Source organism: Indicator indicator, chromosome 25, assembly GCF_027791375.1.
Source record: "Indicator indicator isolate 239-I01 chromosome 25, UM_Iind_1.1, whole genome shotgun sequence".
Classification (NCBI taxonomy): domain Eukaryota; kingdom Metazoa; phylum Chordata; class Aves; order Piciformes; family Indicatoridae; genus Indicator; species Indicator indicator.
Genome location: NC_072034.1, coordinates 16,110,389 through 16,132,672, shown reverse-complemented (window position 1 = coordinate 16,132,672; position 22,284 = coordinate 16,110,389).

The following is a 22,284-nucleotide window of genomic DNA, read 5'->3' as shown; positions in this document are numbered from 1 at the left end:
CCACAGCCACAGCCAGTTTGACCTTGAATGTGACCAGGGATGGGCCTTCCACCACAGACTGTTCCAGTCTCTCCCCAGCCTCCCTGTGCACAACTTCCTCCTGATGTCCAACCTACCCCTGCCCTGCTCCACTTCCAAACCCTTGCCCCTGCTCCTATCCCCACAGCCCCTCCTGAACAGTCCCTCCCCAGCCTGCCTGCAGCTGCCCTGCAGATATTGAACTGCAGCTCTGAGCTCTGCCTGGAGCCTTCTCTTCCCCAGGCTCAACAGCCACAACTCTCCCAGCCTGGCCCCACAGCACAGCTTCTCCAGCCCTCTGAGCATATTTGTGTCCTCCTCTGGACCCTCTCCATCAGGTCTAGGTCTCTCTTATATTGGGGGCCCCAGAGGTGGACACAGCACTGCAGGTGAGGCCTCCCTGGGGCAGAGCAGAGGGGCAGGATCCTCTCTCTCCAGCTCTGGCCACACTGCTTTTCATGACACCTATTTTGACCCCTGCAGCATCTGCTAAATGACAATAGCTTAGCAGGAGGACCAGAGAGAGAAATACTCCTGAGAGGAGAGCCAAGTCACCTTCTGTGGTCAAGAGGACCTACACATAGAATTGGCAGGACTGGAAAGGATCTCAAGGCTCAGCCAGTTCCAACCCCCTGCCATGGGCAGGGACACCTCACACCACAGCAGGTTGCTCACAGCCACATCCAGCCTGGCTGCAAAAACCTCCAGGGATGAGGCTTCCACCACCTCCCTGGGCAACCTCTGCCAGGCTCTCACCACCCTCCTGCCCAACAGCTTCTTCCTCACATCCAATCTCAAGCTCCCCACTTCTACATTCCCCCCAGTCCTACCACATCCTAAGTCAATCTCAATCTCCCCTCTCCCAGCTCAAAGCCATTGTCCCTCATCCTGTCCCTCCCAGCCCTTGTCCAAAGTCCCTCCCCAGCTCTCCTGGAGCCCCTTCAGGTACTGGAAGGATGCTCTGAGGTCTCCCTGGAGCCGCCCTCCTGGGGAACAACTTCTTCCTCACATCCAATCTCAATCTCCCCACTTCTAAGTTTTGCTCCATTCCCCCCCAGTCCTATCAGTCCCTGACACCCTGAAAAGTCCCTCCCCAGCTTTCTTGTAGCCCCCTTCAGCTCCTGGAAGGCCACAAGACCACTTCTTCCTGACATCCCATCTGACTTTACCTACTTCTAGTTTTGCTCCAACCCACTTCTAGTTCTGCTGCAGCTGCATTGGGCTTTGGGCTAGGTCTGGTCTGTGTGTGGTGCCACAGCCTCAGGCTAAGCAAAGCTGCAGATTTCTGCCCTCCTGCAATGACCTTTTCCTCACCAAATGAGCTTCTAGCAATGCCAATTAACATTGCACAAACCTTGGCATTAGTTCTCTGTAGATCTCCACAGATGGGATTATAGCCATGTTCCCATCTCAGTAGACACCAAGTGCCTGTTATGGCCTTCCAGGATCTGAAGGGGGCTACAAGAAAGCTGGGGAGGGACTTTTCAGGGTGTCAGGGAGTGACAAGACTCTACTCTGCTCTCCTGAGAGTCCACCTGCAGCACTGAATCCAGTTCTGGGCCCCCCAGCACAAAGACAGGGAACTGATGGAGTGGGTCCAGAGCACAAAGAGCTCTCATTCTGCCCTCTGCTCTGCTCTGCTCAGACCCCACCTCCAGCACTGCCTCCAGCTCTGGGGCCCCCAGCACAAGAAGGACCTGGAGCTGGTGGAAAGGATCCAATGAAGGCTATGAAGATGATCAGAGGGCTGCAGAACCTCCCCTATGGGGGACAGGCTGGGACAGTTGGGGCTGTTCAGGCTGGATAAAGAGAAGGCTCCAGGCAGACCTCAGAGCAGCCTCGCAGTACCTGAAGGGGCTCCAGGAGAGCTGGGGAGGGACTTTGGAGAAGGGCTGGGAGGGAGAGGATGAGGGAGAATGGCTTTGAGCTGGGAGAGGGGAGACTGGGACTGACTTAGGATGTCAGGGAGTGATTAGACTGGGGGGGATAGAGCAAAAGTAGAAGTGGGGAGATTGAGATTGGCTGTGAGGAAGAAGTTGTTGGGCAGGAGGGTGGTGAGAGCCTGGCAGAGGTTGCCCAGGGAGGTGGTGGAAGCCTCATCCCTGGAGGTTTTTGCAGCCAGGCTGGATGTGGCTGTGAGCAACCTGCTGTGGTGTGAGGTGTCCCTGCCCATGGCAGGGGGTTGGGACTGGCTGAGCCTTGAGCTCCCTTCCAGCCCTGACAGTTCTGTGATTCTACCAAGAGAAATAACTACCAGTGCTTGCAAACCACCACCACCACCACCTTTGGAGCTGCTCTTTGCCCGGATGCAGCAAACAAATGCCCAAGTGGCAATGGGCTCTGGTGCCCTGCCTGCCAGTCTGTCACACATGACAGCTTCACTCAGGCACTGCACCAACAAACAGGCTCAGAGGGCAGGAAAGAGGCAGCCCTGACCAGCTAAGTGTTAATAATAGCTGCCACACATGGGTGAGGATGAATCAGGGAGGTGTCAGGATGGCTCTAGTCAGGGCTGCTTGAGATGCTGTGCAGTGGGAGGGAGTCTGAAGACACTCAGCACTACAGGGCAGTGCTCTCTTCAAAACTCATCATGAATAATCATGAGAGGGCTTCTGCGTGGAGGCAGGGAGTGTTTCACATGGCCCAGCTGCTGGCTGTAGATCTCCACAGATGGGATTATAGCTGTCTGGTACCTAATAATGAGAGCTCTGTTTCACATTTAGGCCTTTCATTTCACTCGTGGTTCCTAATACTGGGACGCAGTAAGAGTTGGAAAGCTCAGCAGCTTTAGCCCAAAAACATGCAGGTGTAGCTGGGGGTCCCTCTCATCCAAGTCCCTCCCCAGCTCTCCTGGAGGCCCTTCAGGTACTGATTCTGTAACCACACCTGAATGATTCTGTGACCTCCCTGAATGGTTCTGTGACCTCACCTGAATGATTCTGTGACCTCACCTGAATGGTACTGTGGTCTCACCTGAATGGTTCTGTGGTCTCACCTGAATGATTCTGTGACCTCACCTGAATGGTTCTGGGACCTCACCTGAATGGTTCTGTGGTCTCACCTGAATGATTCTGTGACCTCACCTGAATGGTTCTGGGACCTCACCTGAATGGTTCTGTGGTCTCACCTGAATGATTCTGTGACCTCACCTGAATGGTTCTGTGCTCTCACCTGAATGGTTCTGTGGTCTCACCTGAATGGTTCTGTGGTCTCACCTGAATGGTTCTGTGATTCTCTGAGCTGCACTGATCTAGATGAAGGAGCTTGAGACAGGAACCACCAAGCTACAGAGAGGAGAAATTACTCCGCAATCTGCTGTCTGTACATAACCTTTAGCAATGACTTTGCTCATCTGCTGCAAATCAGAACTCTTTACCAGGATGCTATTTTATCCTCACAGCCCTGCAGTTAGAGTCAGCTCACACAAGAAGCCTTTTTTTTTCCTCTAGTGGAGGACTAATCCCCTCACTTGACACCACATTAAACAAACCGAACCCAAACCACAAACCAAACAAAAACCCCAAGGTGTGCAGGGCAGCCAGAGCTTGTTCTTGACACTGAGCACTTCAAAAAGAGGTCATGAACCAGCAGCTGGGCAGGAAATGTTAGATTAGGAAACAGAGTTGTTAACAGAAAGAGAATATTTCTGCCTCACAAAGTTGGACTTCAGGAACATGAGCCAGAAAAAGTCAGGCAGCTGCGTGCTGAGCTGCACCCAGAGCAGGGAAAATTGTTTGTCTTCCAGAGTTACAGGATTCCAAGACATCTAAAACCAATTTCTCGTCTCCCAAAGCCATCTTAAAGATAATTACCAGGATCAAAATGATTTATTAGGTAAGAAATATGCATTGAAATGAACCACAAGCCTTAACAGACAGCTAACAGCCACAGAGGGAAAGAGAGAGACAGAGAAAGAGAGACAGAAAGAGAAAGGGAAAGAGAGAAAGAGAGAAAAAAGCAGACCAGGCAATAGGAGAACAAAAAGAACCAACACTAAGCAAACCAACCCCCAAAGAAAGGAGCAAACAAAACACCACCCCCCCCAAAAAAAACAAATCCAAAAAAACAAAACCTGGCAAAGCAACCAACCCCAAAACCAAACCAAACACACCAAAGAAAAAAGTCAAAAGCCAAACAGCAACAACAAAGTCAAAAGCCAAACAACAACAAAAAAGTCAAAAGCCAAACAGCAACAAAAAGTCAAAAGCCAAACAGCAACAAAAAAGTCAAAAGCCAAACAGCAACAAAAAAGTCAAAAGCCAAACAGCAACAAAAAAGTCAAAAGCCAAACAACAACAACAAAGTCAAAAGCCAAACAGCAACAAAAAAGTCAAAAGCCAAACAACAACAAAGTCAAAAGCCAAACAGCAACAAAAAGTCAAAAGCCAACCCAAACAAATCCCCCAAACCAAACCAACAAACAGAAACCAAATAAAACCCAACCCAAAGCTCTGCAATAAAAAACACTCAGCATCCAGATTGGCTTTAAGGACTCTTGCACTTGCAGAGGAGTGTGAGAGGCCAGAGGAGCACGTTGTTGACTCACCACAGTGTGTGCTTGTGTCTCATCTATAGGAAATGGTTCCAAGGCATCAACTTCATGCAAGGGTTGCCATGGCTGAGAGCTGAGTCTGGCCCCTGCTGCTGGTCCAGGTTTCTAGCACTAGCCCTAGACACACACACACAAAAATAGAGAAAGAAATATCTGGAGGTTATTTTCCAGCTATGACAGACAGAAAAAAAGGTCAGGAAGCCAAATGAACCTGGAATGTCAGGTTTTGTACATCACACAGCAAAGATTTGCTCCTGAGAATCACAGAATTGTCAGGGCTGGAAGGGAGGTCAAGGCTCAGCCAGTTCCAACCCCCTGCCATGGGCAGGGACACCTCACACCACAGCAGGTTGCTCACAGCCACATCCAGCCTGGCTGCAAAAACCTCCAGGGATGAGGCTTCCACCACCTCCCTGGGCAACCTCTGCCAGGCTCTCACCACCCTCCTGCCCAACAACTTCTTCCTCACATCCAATCTCAAGCTCCCCACTTCTACTTTTGCTCCATCCCCCCACTCCTATCCCTCCCTCACCCCCTCCAAAGTCCCTCCCCAGCTTTCTTGGAGCCCCCTTCAGATGCTGCAAGGCCACCAGAAGGTCTCCTGGGAGCCTTCTCCTCTGCAGCCTGCACAACCCCAACTCTCTCAGGCTGTCCTCAGAGCAGAGCAGCTCCAGCCCTCTGCTCATCCTCAGGGCCCTTCTCTGGACACCTTCCAGCCCCTCCAGATCCTTCCTGCAACAGAGGCTCCAGAACTGGATGCAGTACTCCAGGTGGGGTCTCACTGTAACACCATAATGCATTCAGTTACAAGCAGTATTGGTTGCATTAAGTTTCCTTCTTCCATGCAGAAAACCAGGAAGGTTAGAGAAAGAAAATAATGCAGAAGGAAGTGTTGCTTGAATGGGGGAAAAGTGGTGTGGTCATTTCCCAAAACAAAAAGTCAGGCAGACTCTAAGGCTCAGGATCAGATGCCCAAGGTTGCCCAGGAAGGTTGTGGCTGCCCCCTCCCTGGAGGTGTTGAGGGCCAGGCTGGATGAGGCCCTGAGCAAGCTGTGCTGGTAGGAGATGTCCCTGCCCATGTCAGAGGGTTGGAGCTGGATGAGCTTTAAGGTCCCTTCCAACCCAACCCATTCTGTGATCCTATGGAACTGCAGCAGATGGCACTGGAGAGAGTCCAAGGGAGAGTCACATGAATAATGTGGGGACTTGAGCATCTCCCCTATGAAAAGAGGCTGAGAGCCCTGGGGGAGGTTAGTGTGGAGAGGAGAAGGCTGAGAGGGATCTGCTCAATGTCTCTCAAGAGCTGAGGGCTGGGGGGCAGGAAGGAAGGGACAGGGACAGCCTCTGCTCACTGTGCCCTGGAACAGGACAAGGGGAATGGATAGAAACTGCAGCACAGGAGGTTCCAGCTCAGCAGGAGGAGGAACTTCTGCACTGGGAGGGTGCCAGAGCCCTGGAGCAGGCTGCACAGAGAGGTTGTGGAGTCTCCTTCTCTGGAGCCTTTGCAGCCCTGTCTGGATGTGTTCCTGTGTGCCCTGTGCTGCATTCTCTGGTCCTGCTCTGGCAGGGGCTTGGACTGGAAGATCTCCAGAGGTCCCTTCCACCCCTAACATCCTGTGAGCCTGGGAATGTTTGGGTGATGTTTCCTTACCACTGTTTCACAAGAGGTTTTCAAACAGCTCAGAAGAGAACTCAAATGTTCTACTAAGAACAGAAGACCACAAAGCTGTTTCAGAAGAGAACCACTCAGCTAGAGAGGGCCCTGCTAGACCTCACCCAACTGGGACAAGAGTTGCACATCCTCAGACTCCCTGAAATCCCACTTCAAAGAGCAGGTTCTAATTCCTTGGCTTAGCTGATCTCTTAGTGTAGCATCTTGATGAAGCAGCTCTTGACTTGACTGGAAAGTTCCTCTGGACCTCCAGATTTTACTGGTTTATTATGAGAAGAGAAGGCTGCCAGGAGACCTTCGGTGGCCTTGCAGCATCTGAAGGGGGCTCCAAGAAAGCTGGGGAGGGATTTTGGAGGGGGTGAGGGAGGGATAGGAGTGGGGGGGATGGAGCAAAAGTAGAAGTGGGGAGCTTGAGATTGGATGTGAGGAAGAAGTTGTTGGGCAGGAGGGTGGTGAGAGCCTGGCAGAGGTTGCCCAGGGAGGTGGTGGAAGCCTCATCCCTGGAGGTTTTTGCAGCCAGGCTGGATGTGGCTGTGAGCAACCTGCTGTGGTGTGAGGTGTCCCTGCCCATTGCTGAGCCCTGAGGTACCTTCCAACTCTAACAGTTCTCTGATTCCATGGCCAGAGCAAAGCACAGTGCTGTGTGACCTGCAACTGTAACACAGTCACAGGGAAAAGTTTCTACCTCAAAGTCTCATTGGAATCCTGCTTCTTCCAGCTCAAAGCCATTGTCCCTCAGCCTGCCACTCCCAGCCCTTGTCCAAAGTCCCTCCCCAGCTCTCCTGAAGCTCCTTCAGGTACTGCAAGGCTCCTCTGAGGTCTGCCTGGAGCCTTCTCTTCTCCAGGTTGAACAGCCCCAACTCTCCCAGCCTGTCTTCACAGCAGAGGTTCTGCAGCCCTCTGATCATCTTTGTGGTCTCCTCTGGAGCCTCTCCAGCAGCTCCAGGTCCTTCTTGTGTTGGGGGCTCCAGAGCTGCCCCAGCACTGCAGGTGAGGTCTGAGCAGAGCAGAGGGGCAGAATCCCCTCCCTGCCCCTGCTGCCCACCCTGCTGGGGCTCAGCCCAGCACAGGGTTGGCTCCTGGGCTGCCAGCTCATGTTGCTGGCTCCTGCTGAGCTGCTCCTCACCCAGCACCTGAAGCCCTTCTCCTCAGGGCTGCTCTCTATCCATTCTCCACCAGCCTGGATTTAGGCTTGGGATGACCTCGACCCCAAGTCCTTCTCCTGAGCTCTGCTCTCTGCCCATTCTCCACCCAGCCTGGATTTGTTCTTGTCAGTGGAGACTGACATCCAGGCTCTGAAGGTCTCCAAGACATTCTTTGTGCTCCCATCTAACTGTCCTGTTTGCAGAAGAACTGCTCCTGCCTGCAGCAGAGAGCAGCATTAAAACCTGCTGAGATCCCTTCCAGATCCCACAGAACACCCCAGGAGAGCACCCTGAGAGCTGATTCATTTGGGGGCTTACAGCCTCCTTCTGCAGGTCCCTGTGGCTCCACAAAAGCCCAGAGGAAAATGACCTCTTTGAATAAAGCCAACACATTGGCCTCCTTCTGGGGGTGCCTGATGGTTGACAAACCTAGCAAGGCACTGGGGGCTTAGTGAATTCTCTCTCCCTTTCTCCTGATGACATAACAGAGCAGGAGCTGTGGTCATGCTGCAGTCACTTTGGGGTCCTCATTTCTAGCACAGCTGTGGCCATGCTGCAGTCACTTTGGGGTCCTCATTTCTAGCTAGAAGCTCCAAATGTAACCAGTGGGATGGGCATGAAATGCTTTGCTTATCACAGAAGATTCATTGAGGCTAGAAGGGACCTCTGAGATCATCAAGTCCAGCCTATGACCCAACACCACCAACATGGACCAGAGCATGGCACTGAGTGCCACATCTCTCCTTAAACACCTGGTGCTGGAGGCAGGGCAGAGGAGGGCAAGGAAGCTGTGAAGGGCCTGGAGAATAAATCTGATGAAGAGCAACTGAAGGAGCTGGGGATGGTTAGTCTGAGGAAGAGGAAGCTGAGGGGAGACCTCATTGTTCTCTACCTGCAAGGACCTTGTGGAGAGGTTGGTGTTGGTCTCTTCTCCCAGGTCATTAGTGACACCACAAGAGGGAATGGCCCCAAGCTGCACCAGGCAGGTTTAGACTGGGCAGTAGGAAACAATTTTTTTTCACAGCCAGAGTGGTCAGGCATTGGAGCAGACTGCTCAGGGAGGTGGTGGAGTCCCCAAGCCTAGAGGTGTTTGCAGGTGGTTTGGATGTGGTGCTTGGGGCTATGGTTTAGGGGTGACCCTTGCAGAGAAGGGTTCGTGGTTGGACCTGTGATCCTGAGGGGTTCCAACCTGAATGTTTCTGTGATTCTATGCTCTAGAAAGAGCAATTCCACCACCTTCCTCTATTCCAGTGCCTGATTCCCCTTTTCCATGAGGAAGTGCTTCCTGACAGCCAACCTAAACCTCCCCTGGTGCAGCTTCAGGCCCTGCCCTGTCACAAGTTGCCTGGGAGCAGAGCCTGACCCCCACCTTAATGCTTAAAGAAAATAAAATCAAACCCTTTGCTTTGTTGGGAAAAGGTTGGCAAGAAGCTGCTGACACTTCCCATCACCCAGGAATTCTCCAAAGAACTATTGAACAACAGTTTAAGAGAGAACCACTGGGGACCTGTCTTTAAACACATATTCAACCCTCTCACCCCCCAATGAAACCATGAGGTGGCTCTGCAAAAGCCAAGCTAAAAATCCTCCCTCCCTCTTTAGCCTTGGCTTTAGCTCTTCCTTCATAGAATGGTTTGGGTTGGAAGAGACCTTAAAGCTCATCCATGGGGCAGGGATACCTTCCACTAGAGCAAGTTGCTCAAGGTCCCATCCAGGCTGGTCTTGAGCACCTGCAGGGAGGGGGCTGGCTGCTTACACTGCATGGGTTCTGCAAGGGACTGCAAAGCACAGGTGAGCTTTGTGTCATTCACCAGTAAATATCATGGCAGGGAAATGCTGACAGCTCTCCCTTTGCCTTCAGGAGCCAGAGCTGGTAGTGGAGCAGCACTGCAAGGTCTTCTGCCTTACAGTTATTGATCCAGTGCTACAAAAACCTCTAAAGAATGGCTCAGATGTGCCAAGCACTGACAGCAGAAGAAGGGGAAAAAGAGATATAAGACAACACTCAGCCCCAAGGTCTGCTCCTACAAAGCCCCCTCAGTGCACACACATTCCCATTAATGAGAGGGACGTGCAGACAGGCAGCTGAGGGCAACTTGTTGTTCATGGTAAGTGATTTTTGCTGTATTTAGCTTGGGGAGGAGAAGACTAAGGGGTGCCCTCATTAATGTTTATGAAGATGTTGCAGGGGGAGTGCCCAGAGGCTGGAGCCAGGCTCTGCTGGGTGATGCCCAATGCCAGCACAAGGGGCAGTGGTGGAAGCTGAGGCAGAGGAAGTTCCATGGAAACAGGAGGAAGAATTTTTTTTCCCTGTGAGGGTGACAGAACACTGGAACAGGCTGCCCAGGGGGGTTGTGGAATCTCCTTCTCTGGAGATATTCAAAACCTGCCTGGCTGTGTTCCTGTGTGATCTGCTTTAGGTGCTCCTGCTCTGGCAGGGGGGCTGGACTGGACGAGCTTTTGAGGTCCCCTCCAGCCCCTAATATTCTGTGATTCTGTGCTCCTATTTAAGAACATCCCTGTAAGCCTAACACTCCCTCAACAAAACCATAATTACACCAGGACCCTTGCAAATGATGCCTGCTTTGAAACAGCAGAGGAGGGCAATCCACAGGGGAGTAGTTCCCTGAGAGGCAGGGAGAAAGAATATTGTTCAGTGGCTGAAGTCACATCACCTTTGTCATTCACATCTGTGTCCTCTGGAGAGAAAGTCCTTTAGCTGAGCCCAATTGCAAAGGTGTTTCTGTGCCACCTCACCTAGCAGGAAGAGCCAGTGCAGAGCAGAAGAAAACACTGCTCTGGCTGCTGAGCAGAGAGCAGTGTTCTGACAGAGGGTTAAAATACCAGAGCCTTACTGCATTCCACTTGCCCCCAGGCACAGCCACTGAAGACAGCTCCGTGTTGCCCTCACAGCCCTGTGCAGCACCACCACCTTCCTGTTCTGCCTTAACCTTTCTCTTTCTCTGCAGCTGGCCTTGTATGCCAAACCCTGTGTCCTCCAGAAAGCTGATTTCAGGCTTCTCCTGCTCCTTTATGCTCTACTCTGTGGCATTTTCCCCCTGACAAATCCCCTGTTCTATGCCATCACCTCCTGGGTTTCCACATAGCCTTTTGGACAAGCTCCTGGCAGGAGTCTCAGGGAGCATCTGAGAGGAAGGGAAGGCTGCATGGAGGCTGCTGTGAAGCTCTGCAGCAGAGAGAGTCCCCATGTAAACAAGCCTCCAGTCAGGCAGCACAGAGCTGGGGTGGAACATGCCCACCAGGACTCACTGCAAGGACCTCCTGCTCATCCAAACCTCCCCTGCAGCACTTCATTATCCCAGCCACATCCCTACCCAGGGTCAAGTTGTGCTCTTTCTAATGAGGGCCCCTCTGCAGTAAACCAAACCAGAAACATTTCTCTGTGGAGCAAGAGCTCTTTCTGCCAGGGGCTTCTCCTGCAAAGCACATTGATTCCACTGCAGCATCCCCAGAGGAATTCTCTTTGGCAAAACAACCTGCTGTCAACACTTGTCCTGCAAGCCCTTGGTGGTCCTGGAAGACCTTCTGGGCTGAGCTCTGCTGACTTTCACTGGGCAGCAATGCAGAGAGCCATCCCTACCCTAAAAGACTTAAAAAGCAGCCCCCCACTCACACACATCCAACAGTTTGCCAAACATCCTCAGCTCCCCACAGGACACACTTCTGGTTTCTTGGCATTCAGCTGCTTTGCAAAAAGCCAAGCCTCCTGTCCTCTGGCCTGCTTGTCACCATCCCCCTACTCTTCTATTTTTCATTTCCACAAACCCAAATGCCAACAAATCCACATTTGGTACAGATTAGACAACCTCCATCACCTACTCCCTGCTGCTGAACTGCAAACCAAGCCACCTCCTTCCCCCCCACCATACACACACACACACACAGAAAGCTCCCCCCCAAGCAGTGTCAAGGGTGAGGAGGCTGAGCAAAACACCACTGTTTACATGAGCCAGCTGCTGAAGCACCATCATGCTCCTGGCTCATCATGATGTGCCTCCACATTGCTCTTCCCAACCACTGCTCACCTAAAAGCCACCCAAACAGCAACAGAGAGGCAAAGAACGGTGCCCTGGCCACCAAAGGGACAGCTGCAGCTTTGCTTCACCTTTCTCTCTCTCTCCCTGCCCCATTTCTTGTTTTTTTTGTTGTTTTTTTAAAGCAAGCAATCACTCCCCACCACCCCACCCTGCACAAGTCAGAGAATATCAGCATCAGGCACCTACCATTCCGTGCTGGCCAGCTAAGAATCCTTGTCCAGAAACCTTTTCCCCCCTCCACCTCTCCAAACTGTGAGATCTTGGGGGGAGGGGGGAGGAGGAGGAGAAGGAGGGGATGGTATTTTTGTTGTTGCTTCTTTAAAAAAAAAAAAAAAAATCACATTCCAAAGGGGAAAAGAGAGGTGATTCAGATTAGCAATCCCAAAAAACCAAAAATAATTTAAAAATTATATATTAAATAATGATGATGATAATAAAATAAAAATAATAATAATAAAAATAATATTATTAATCAAAAGATGTGCAGTTGGATCCAAGGCAAATCACTGGGTTCCTTTGAAAGAAGCAAATAAAAGTCTGGAGGGAGGAGGGCTGGGGGGGAGGTGAAGGGGGAGAGAGAGAGAGAACAGAAAAGAGGAGAGGCAAAATGTCTGATAATAATGAAATAAAAAGAGGGGTGAGGGGAATAAAAAAAAATAAATAAAAGGGGAGGGGAAAAAAAAAAAAAAGAGAGTGGCTTGCTGAATCACTCTCTTTCAGTGCCTGGAAACCATTGTGCAGCGTGATGCTGGCTGTACCATTGTGGAACCTACCAGAGGAGAGCAGGCAAGAGAGCTTTGGGGAATGGAGCTGCTATGGCAACTGAAAGGAGCACACATGACGTCAAAGCCCACAGAGGGCTGGCAAGGGGGGAGGGAGAGGAGGGAAAAAAGTCTAATCTGCAGCCACAGCCGCGGTGGTGTCTCCTGGTGGATCAGGGAGAGGGAGGGAGGGAGGGAGGGAGAGCGAGCAGCCTGCGAAGGGGAAGCTGAAGCGTCTTGCGGAGCGCATCTGCAGCGCTAGGAGCTGGTTGGTACAGAGAGGAGGCAGCGGTGTGGAGCTGCTCTTTTGTTTGCCTTTCGCTGCTGGCACAAAGGCAGAAATGCACAGCACCAGCACCACCACCACCTCCTCCCCGGAAAAAAAAAAAAAAAAAAAACCAACCATCCTGATGTTGGACATTCGTTTCAGTTTTGTGCTCAAGCTAGGGAATGAAAAGATGGAAAAAAAAACACAATCGCGACGTGTGTGCTTCACAGCTACAGAGCACAGCGATCCCTGCAGGTCTTGCTGGCATGAGCCAGGAGGGCAGCTCTGAGAATGGAGACCCCTAGGAGCACCACAAGGAACCTTCAGAGACCTCCCCACTGGCACCATGTGGTGCCCTCTGCTAGAACTCCCAAACCCCCATGCTGAGAACTTTCCCCGTTGGAAAGGTTCTGTCTCCCAGAGGTGCTGCTGCAGCCTGAGCTCACAGAAGCTCCCCAGCAGGGGATGACTTCTGAGGTCCTCAAGTTATGTATGAAACAGGATTGCAGCCCTGAGAATGGAGACTCCTAGAAGCCCAAGGAACCTTCAGAGACCTCCCCACTGGCACCATGTGGTGCCCTCTGCTAGAACTCCCCAAACCCCCATGCTGAGAGCTTTCCCCATTGGAGAGGTTCTGTTTCCCAGAGGTGCTGCTGCATCCTGAGTTCACAGAAGCTCCCCAGCAGGGGATGACTTCTGAGGTCCTCAAGTTATGTAGCTGTTTCTCCTACCTCTGTCAAACTGCAGGCTGCCTCCACTCTTCTGACATCAGACAGTGAAGACTCTCTGGTTAAGACTTCTACCCTGAAGCAGACTTCCAGGAATCACAGAATTATGTAGACACAAAACTGTTTTGGTTGAGAAAGTCCAACCATGATCTAACTCTAGAGAGTTTGGTGCTAAACCACGGCCCTCAGCACCACATCTCTGCCTCTTTCAAACACCTCCAGGGATGAGGCTTCCACCACCTCCCTGGGCAGCCTGGGCCAGGCTTTGAGAACCCTTCCAGTGAAGAAGTTTCTTCTAATATCCAGTCTAAAACCTCCCCTGACAGGAGGCTGTTTTCTTTTGTCCTAAGACTTGTTACTGGGGAGAAGAGACCAACCCCCAGTTCACTGCAACCTCCTTTCAGGGAGTGGTAGAGAGCAATGAGGTCTGCCCTCAGCCTCCTTTTCTCCAGGATAAAGGACCCCAATTCCCTCACCCACTCCCCATAAGACCTGTTCTCCTGAGGGATTTAGGCTGGAATAGGCATTGGCCAGAAGTATTACCGTGAAATGCCTGTGCTGTAACACCTCCTTTCTGACACATCCCAACCTGTCCTTGGTTTGAGTCAGGAGCTGCTGCTCAGGGCAGCTGGACAGAAAGGGAGTAAAATGCTCCCCCCCTGGAACTGTAACACAGACACAGGGAAGAATTTCTGCCTCAAAGTCTCATTGGAATCCTGCTTCTTCCAGCTCAAAGCCATTGTCCCTCAGCCTGCCACTCCCAGCCCTTGTCCAAAGTCCCTCCCCAGCTCTCCTGGAGCCCCTTCAGGTACTGCAAGGCTGCTCTGAGGTCTCCCTGGAGCCTTCTCTTCTCCAGGTTGAACAGCCCCAACTCTCCCAGCCTGTCTTCACAGCAGAGGTTCTGCAGCCCTCTGATCATCTTTGTGATCTCTGGTCTCCTCTGGAGCCTCTCCAGCAGCTCCAGGTCCTTCTTGTGTTGGGGGCTCCAGAGCTGCCCCAGCACTGCAGGTGAGGTCTGAGCAGAGCAGAGGGGCAGAATCCCCTCCCTGCCCCTGCTGCCCACCCTGCTGGGGCTCAGCCCAGCACAGGGTTGGCTCCTGGGCTGCCAGCTCATGTTGCTGGCTCCTGCTGAGCTGCTCCTCACCCAGCACCTGAAGTCCTTCTCCTCAGGGCTGCTCTCTATCCATTCTCCACCAGCCTGGATTTAGGCTTGGGATGACCTCGACCCCAAGTCCTTCTCCTGAGCTCTGCTCTCTGCCCATTCTCCACCCAGCCTGGATTTGTTCTTGTCAGTGGAGACTGACATCCAGGCTCTGAAGGTCTCCAAGACATTCTTTGTGCTCCCATCTAACTGTCCTGTTTGCAGAAGAACTGCTCCTGCCTGCAGCAGAGAGCAGCATTAAAACCTGCTGAGATCCCTTCCAGATCCCACAGAACACCCCAGGAGAGCACCCTGAGAGCTGATTCATTTGGGGGCTTACAGCCTCCTTCTGCAGGTCCCTGTGGCTCCACAAAAGCCCAAAGGAAAATGACCTCTTTGAATAAAGCCAACACATTGGCCTCCTTCTGGGGGTGCCTGATGGTTGACAAACTTAGCAAAGATTTTGGCTAAGTTGGCAAAAAGCTGCACTGCAGCAGTCATAGACAGGTAGAGGAGAGGTTGGGACTGGGATCAGTGCTGTTTAACATCTTTGTCAGTGACATGGGCACTCCAGGACATGGCCCAGTGGTTACAGAGATGTTTTGTAGAAGGTTGGACTTGATGATCTTTGAGATCTTTTCCAACTTGAAGCATAGAATTGTTTCAGTTGAAAAAGACCTCTAAGGTCCATTGAGTCCAACCATCAACCTAAGACTACTATGGCCATCAAACCATGGCCCCAAGTGCCATGGGTTCTGGAACACCTCCAGGGATGGGGACTCCACCACCTCCCTGGGCAGCCTCTTCCAATCCTTCACCACTCTTGCAGCAAAAAGATTTTTCCTCCTCTCCAGCCTCCCCCTGGCACAATTTCAGGCCAATTCTGCTCCTTCTGTCACCTGAGACTGTAGTCAGAAGAGATTGTAGTCATACAAAACCAAAAGAGATCACTGCTAACCCCCAAACTCTGTCAAGCTGGGGTTCTCCTCCATCTACATTTCCACTTCCTCGCTTGCTGAAACTCTTCAATGAAAAACCAGAATGAAAGCAGCTCAAGGAATCACTCTCCACAAGAAGTAGACTCAGCACTCAATGGATCACAGAAGCTCAGGGTTGGAAGGAGATCTGGGGTAGTTTTAGGCTATGCTGGGGGGGGGGATTTTCAACCCACCACAAGGTCATCCAGTCCAACCCCTCTGCCACAGCAGGCTCAGCTAGGGCAGGACCCACAGGACTGTGTCCTCAGAGCTGGTGAGACCATACCTTGAGTCCTGTGTTCAGCTCTGGCCACCTCAACACCAGAGGGACATTGAGGGGCTGGAGCCTGTCCAGAGAAGGGCCTGGAGCCCCTGGGCTAGAGGAGGGGCTGAGGGAGCTGGGGGTGTTCAGGCTGGAGAAGAGGAGGCTGAGGGAGACCTCAGTGCTCTCTGCAGCTCCCTGGAGGGAGGTTGGAGCAAGGAGGAGGCAGCCTCTGCTCCTTGATGTTGAGCAACAGGAGCAGAGGAAATGGTTCCAAGCTGCACCAGGGGAGGTTCAGGCTGGATCTCAGGAAATATTTCTTCACAGAGAGGATTCTCAAACATTGGAACAGGCTGCCCAGGGCAGTGCTGGAGTCACATCCCTGGGGGTGTTCCAGCAGTGTGTGGAGCTGGTGCTTAGGGACATGGTTTAGTGCTGAGCCTGCAGTGCTGGATCAAGAGTTGGACTGGATGAGCTTGGAGGTCTCTTCCAGCTGGATCTGTTCTGTGATTCAGTGTCCAGGAGGGTTTGGAATCCCTCCAGAGGAAACTCCACAGCCTCTCAGTTGTGACTGGTCCAGTGTGGTTAGCAGGTTGAGAGAGGTTTTCCTTCCCCTCTACTCTGCCCTGGTGAGGCCACATCTGGAGTATTGTGTCCAGTTCTGGGCCCGTCAGTTCAAGAAGAACCTCAGGGAACTGCTTGAGAGAGTCCAGCACAGAGCCACAAAGATGATGAAGGGAGTGGAACACTGCAAAAAGTCCCTTGCCAGCTTTCCTGTAGCCCCCTTCCAACCCTGGCAGGCTGCTCTAAGGCAGAGGCTGATGAACAGCAATCGATCAGCTGCTTGTACCTCACACAAACTCCAGGATCAGACAACTGCTCTGGCATTTGACTGAAATATTTTGCTCCAGAAGTTGACGGCCTGCTTTACAGGGGCTAGAGGGAAGGAGGAGTTCCTGCAAGCAGTGGGTCTCCAAGCCAAGAGCTCTATTCATTACCTGAATCAAGCTCTTCTGCAGGCTAAGCCCAGCCTGGTCTGCACTGAGCAGCTACAAGCCAGGCACTCAGAGAAGAGCAAAGTGCACTGTATGCAGATGGAAACAGAAATGACAGAACCCTAGAATGCTTTGGGTGGGAAGGGACCTCCAAAGCTCATCCAGGCCAACCCCCTGCACTCCTCTAGATCAGGTCACCCAGAGCCCTCTCCAGCCTCACCTGGAATATTTCCCCAACCACCTCCCTGGGCAACCTCTTGCAGTGTTGCAGCAGCCTCCTGGGGCAGAACTTGTTCCTCACATCCAAGCTCAATCTGCTCTGCTCTCATTTCAAACCATTGCCCCTGGGGCTGTCCCTGCAGGCCTTTGGCAACAGTCCCTCTGCAGCCTCCTTGGAGCCCCTTCAGCTACTGCAAGGCTGCTCTGAGCTCTGCCTGCAGCCTTCTCTTCTCCAGGCTGCACACCCCCAGCTCCCTCAGCCTGTCCTTGTAGCAGAGCTGCTCCAACCCCCTGAGCATTTTCCTGTCCCTCCTCTGGACCCTCTCCATCAGGTCTATGTCCCTCCTGTGCTGAGGGCTCCAGAGCTGGGCAGAGACCTGCAGGTGAGGACTCCCCAGAGAAGATGAGAAGAGTTCAAATCCTTACACTGCTCATAATCAGAAAAAGGAAGTCCTGCTGTAAACACCAAGCAGAAGGATGCACACAGACCTCACTGGGCAGGGGTCAGAGGGAAAACAGAGACTGCTCAATCCTACAGCAAAGGGAATGAACTCCATGGATAACTTCAAAGTTGGAGAAAGAGGAGATTCTTAGAATCATAGAATCAGTCAGGGTTGGAAGGGACCACAAGGCTCAGCCAGTTCCAACCCCCCTGCCATGGGCAGGGACACCTCACACCAGATCAGGCTGGCCAGAGCCTCATCCAGCCTGGCCTTAAACACCTCCAGGGATGGAGCCTCAACCACCTCCCTGCACAACCCATTCCAGGCTCTCACCACTCTCATGGGGAAGAACTTCTTCCTCATGTCCAATCTGAATCTCCCCACTTCCAGCTTTATTCCATTCCCCCCCAGTCCTATCCCTCCCTCACACCCTCCAAAGTCCCTCAGGGCTGCTCTCCAGCCAGTCCCTGCCCCAGCTGCAGGACCTTGCCCTTGGTCTTGTTGAACCTCCTGAGGTTGTCCTGGGCCCAGTTCTGCAGCCTGTGCAGGTCCCTCTGGATGGATCCCTTCCCTCCAGCCTGTCAGCAGCACCTCACAGCTTGGTGCCAGCAGCAAACCTGCTGAGGGAGCCTCAATGCCACTGCCCATGGCACCAACAAAGATGCTGAACAAGCCTGGTCCCAGCACTGATCCCTGAGGGACTCCACTTGTCCCTGGCCTCCCCTGGGACATGGACCATTGACAGCCACTCTTTGGGTGCAGCCTTCCAGCCAGTTCTTTATCCTTCTGGTGGTCCACCCATCAAACCCACGTGTCACCAGCTTGGAGCCCAGGCTGTGGTGTGGGACAGTGTGGGAGGCTTTGCTCAGGGCCAGGTCAGTGACAGATTCACAGGGACAGATAAAGGATGGAGCCTGAAAGGACAACCAGCAGGGCTTGGCACCTCTGGCATCCTCTGCCCCACTTCTGGCCACTGCTTTATCCTTAACATTTCCACTGTGCAGATCAAGGCTGGACCTGTCTCATCTCTACTGGCGTGCTCAGGGCCAGGTCAATGACATCAGCTGCTGTCCCCTCATCTATTAATGTTGTCACCTGTTCCTAGAAGGCCACCAGGCTTGTCAGGCAGGATCTGCCCTTGGTGCAGCCCTGCTGGCTGTACCCAATCACCTCTTCACTCTTCCTCTGTCTCAGCAGTGCCTCTTTCTCACCACAGTTCATCTTTAACTTCAATAACTGCACCTTCACTGTCACAATGGTTTAGTACCTCTTCCAAGGCACACCACAAGCAAACATTCCCAGCACACACCACTAGAGCCAGCCTGCAAAACCTCCCCCTGGCTGAGCTGTCTGCAGGCAAGGGCTGCACCTCCTGCCAAAGCCCAACAAGATGAACACACAGTGCAACAGGGCACTGAAGCTGCTGAGGGCTTTGGAGAGCATGGGGAGAGGGCTGAGGGAGCTGGGAGTGTTTAGCCTGAAGAAGAGGAGGCTGAGAGGAAAGGTTTTTTATGTCTTTACAGCTACCTGAAGGGAGGTTGGAGTTGGCCACTTCTCCCAGGTGACCAAAGAGAGCCTCAAGCTGTGCCAGGGGAGGGCTAGGGTGAGAGGATCACAGGAGCAAGGAGGCCTCCCCTCAGCCTCCAGATGTATACAGAACAGAAATAGTTAAGCTCCCTGTTGATGTTCCTCTAGCTCACAACATTTTTCTTTGCTGTTATTTCTAAGGTTATGAAGATGAAGCCTTATGCTGTAAGGCACACTCAGTGGAGAGAGTTTTCCTTTCTTCAGGAAAGGAAGGTCACAGGATCCCAGGCTCCCAGGATGTGAGGGGTTGGAAGGGACCTCTGGAGATCTTCCAGTCCAAGCCCCTGCCAGAGCAGGACCAGAGAATGCAGCACAGGGCACACAGGAACACATCCAGACAGGGCTGCAAAGGCTCCAGAGCAGGAGACTCCACAACCTCTCTGGGCAGCCTGCTCCAGGGCTCTGGCACCCTCCCAGTGCAGAAGTTCCTCCTCCTGCTGAGCTGGAACCTCCTGTGCTGCAGTTTCCATCCCTTGCCCCTTGGCCTAGCCCAGGGCACAGTGAGCAGAGGCTGTCCCTGTCCCTTCCTTCCTGCCCCCCAGCCCTCAGCTCTTGAGAGACATTGAGCAGATCCCTCTCAGCCTTCTCCTCTCCACACTAACCACCCCCAGGGCTCTCAGCCTCTCCTCCCCAGGCAGTGCTCCAGGCCCTTCAGCATCCTTGCAGCCCTCCCTTGGCCTCTCTCCAGCAGATCCCTGTAGATCCCTCCTGAGCTGGGGAGCCCAGCACTGGATGCAATATTCCAGGGGAGGTCTCAGCAGGGCAGAGCAGAGGGGGAGGAGAACCTCCCTGGCTCTGCTGCCCACACTCTGCTGAATGCCCCCCAGGACCCCCTTGGCCTTCTTGCCCCCCAGGGCACATTGCTGTGCCCTGCAGAACTTGCTGCCCACCAGCACTGCCAGCTCCTTCTCCTTGGGGCTGCTCTCCAGCAGATCCCCTCCCAAGCTGTGCTGCTGCAGTTTATTCTTCCTGCCCAGCTGCAGGACTCTGCTCTCCTCCTTGCTGACCCTCAGGAGGTTCCTCTCTGCCCAGCTCTCAGTCTGTCCAAGTCTCTGGATGGCCTCACAGCCTTCAGGTGTCTCAGTTTGGTATCATCAGCAGCCTTGCTGAGCAGACTCTCTGTCCTCTCCACACTAAACAGCCCCAGGGCTCTCAACCTCTCCCTTCAGCATCCTTGTAGCCCTCCCTTGGATTCCCTCAGGTAGATCCCTTGGTTGGACATTAGGAAGGATTTCCTCACTGGACCAGGCTGCCCAGGGAGGTGCTGCAGGCTGTCCCTGGAGGTGTTCAAAATGTGGCACTCAGGGACACAGTCTGGTGGTCACAGTCATGCTGTGTAGCAGGTTGGAACCTGATGTCCTGAGAGGGCTTTTCCCACCCTTAAGGATACTCTAGTCCTATGAAAGGCACTAATGTGATTCTGAATAAATTTATTGCAGGTGTTTGATTCTCCTGAGGCTATAAAACAGCAGAGAAAATGCTAAAGGTGCCATGAACTGAATGCTTGCTATGAAAAAAAACAAACCTCCATCCTCATTTGAAACCACCAGCTGAGGAAGGAAGAAAAAAAACCAAACCTGCCCAAGCCTGATCTAAGGCTAAAAAATTGCCATTTCCTGCAGTCAATAATTCTGCCACAGAGAGTGATTTCATGCTCAATTTTCCCTGCAGAGCCACACAAGGCATGCAAGCAAGGATTCAATTATCAATTATTCCAGCACAGCAGAGCAAGAGGCTGAAGCTAAACTCCTGTCAGGAGGCAAACAAACAGAAATCAACCCTTCCTCTCCACCCCCTTCCCAAGGAAGAGGATGATCCTGGTTGCCATCCCATGAAAACAACCACCCATGCACAGCACCTCTCCAGTTTGACCTGGAGAATTGTGGCATGCTTCCAGCTCACTCCAGGGGTCATTTCTACACTGCTTTGCTACAACCATGCAATGAAATCAGACTGTGACAGATGGTATCCAGCCTGTCTGGAAAGGTTATCTGCTCTATAGATAGTGAGAGGATGAGGGGTGATGGCTTTGAGGATGTAGAACCGCTGGAGAGGGTCCAGAGCAAGCCATGAGGATGATCAGAGGGCTGGAGATCCTCCCCTATGGAGGCAGGCTGAGAGAGTTGGGGCTGGGCTGCTGTGTGGACTGCTGAGGTGGCAATTCCATGCCAGCAAGGGAGCCTTGCATAGGAAGTGGAAGCTGTGCAATCCTGAGAGGGACCTGGGGGTGCTGGGTGAGGAGCAGCTCAGCAGGAGCCAGCAACATGAGCTGGCAGCCCAGGAGCCAACCCTGTGCTGGGCTGAGCCCCAGCAGGGTGGGCAGCAGGGGCAGGGAGGGGATTCTGCCCCTCTGCTCTGCTCTGCTGAGACCCAACCTGCAGTGCTGGGGCAGCTCTGGAGCCCCCAGCACAAGAAGGACCTGGAGCTGCTGGAGAGGCTCCAGAGGAGACCACAAAGATGGTCTGGAGAACCTCTGCTGTGGAGACAGGCTGAGGGAATTGGGGCTCTTCAGCCTGGAGGAGAGAAGGCTCCAGGGAGACCTTAGAGCAACCTTCTAGTACCTGAAGGGGCTCCAGGAGAGCTGGGGAGGGACTTTGGACAAGGGCTGGGAGGGACAGGATGAGGGACAATGGCTTTGAGCTGGGAGAGGGGAGAGTGAGAGTGGAGATGAGGAAGAAATTGTTGAGAGTGAGAGTGAGGAGGGACTGGCACAGGTTGCCCAGGAAGGTTGTGGATGCCTCCTGCCTGGAGATGCTCAAGGCCAGGCTGGATGAGGCCCTGAGCAAGCTGTGCTGGTGGGAGGTGTCCCTGCCCATGGCAGGGGGTTGGAGCTGGATGATCTTGAAGGTTCCTTCCAACCCAACCCATTCTGTGATGTATGAATGCAGAAAGAGTAAGCTGGAAAAGAGTCAGAGCACAAGAGCAGAAGTCTCTGTGAGTGATGAAGGAGCAGAACCCCTTCAGCACATCCCTGCCTGCCAGAGAACTGAGCTGGTTGGGAAATGTGTTTGAACAGAAGTGCTGACAGTGCCTTCAGCAACCTGCTCTAGTGTGAGGTGTCCCTGCCCATGGCAGGGGCTTGGAGCTGGGTAATCTTTCAGGCCCCTTCCAACCCAACCCATTGTGTGGTTCTGTGTGGCCATTTTGCTCTCCAAGTGGAACAAGCACAGCTTTGACACTGGGTGTCTGGAGGAAGCACCTGGGGACCCAAACGGATGGAGCCAGTCAAGGTTGCTCTCAAAGTCCTATCCAACCTGGCTTTCCACACTTCCAGGCTTGCAGCCCCCACAACATCTCTGGACAGCCTGTCCCAGGGCCTCACCACCTTGGTGGGAAAGGATTTCTTCCTCATGTCTAATCCAAATGGAGCTTCTTCCAAGTTGGAAATCACTGCCCCTCACCCTGTCCCTCCATGCCTTTGTCCAAAGTCCCTCCCCAGCACTCCTACAGCTCCCTTC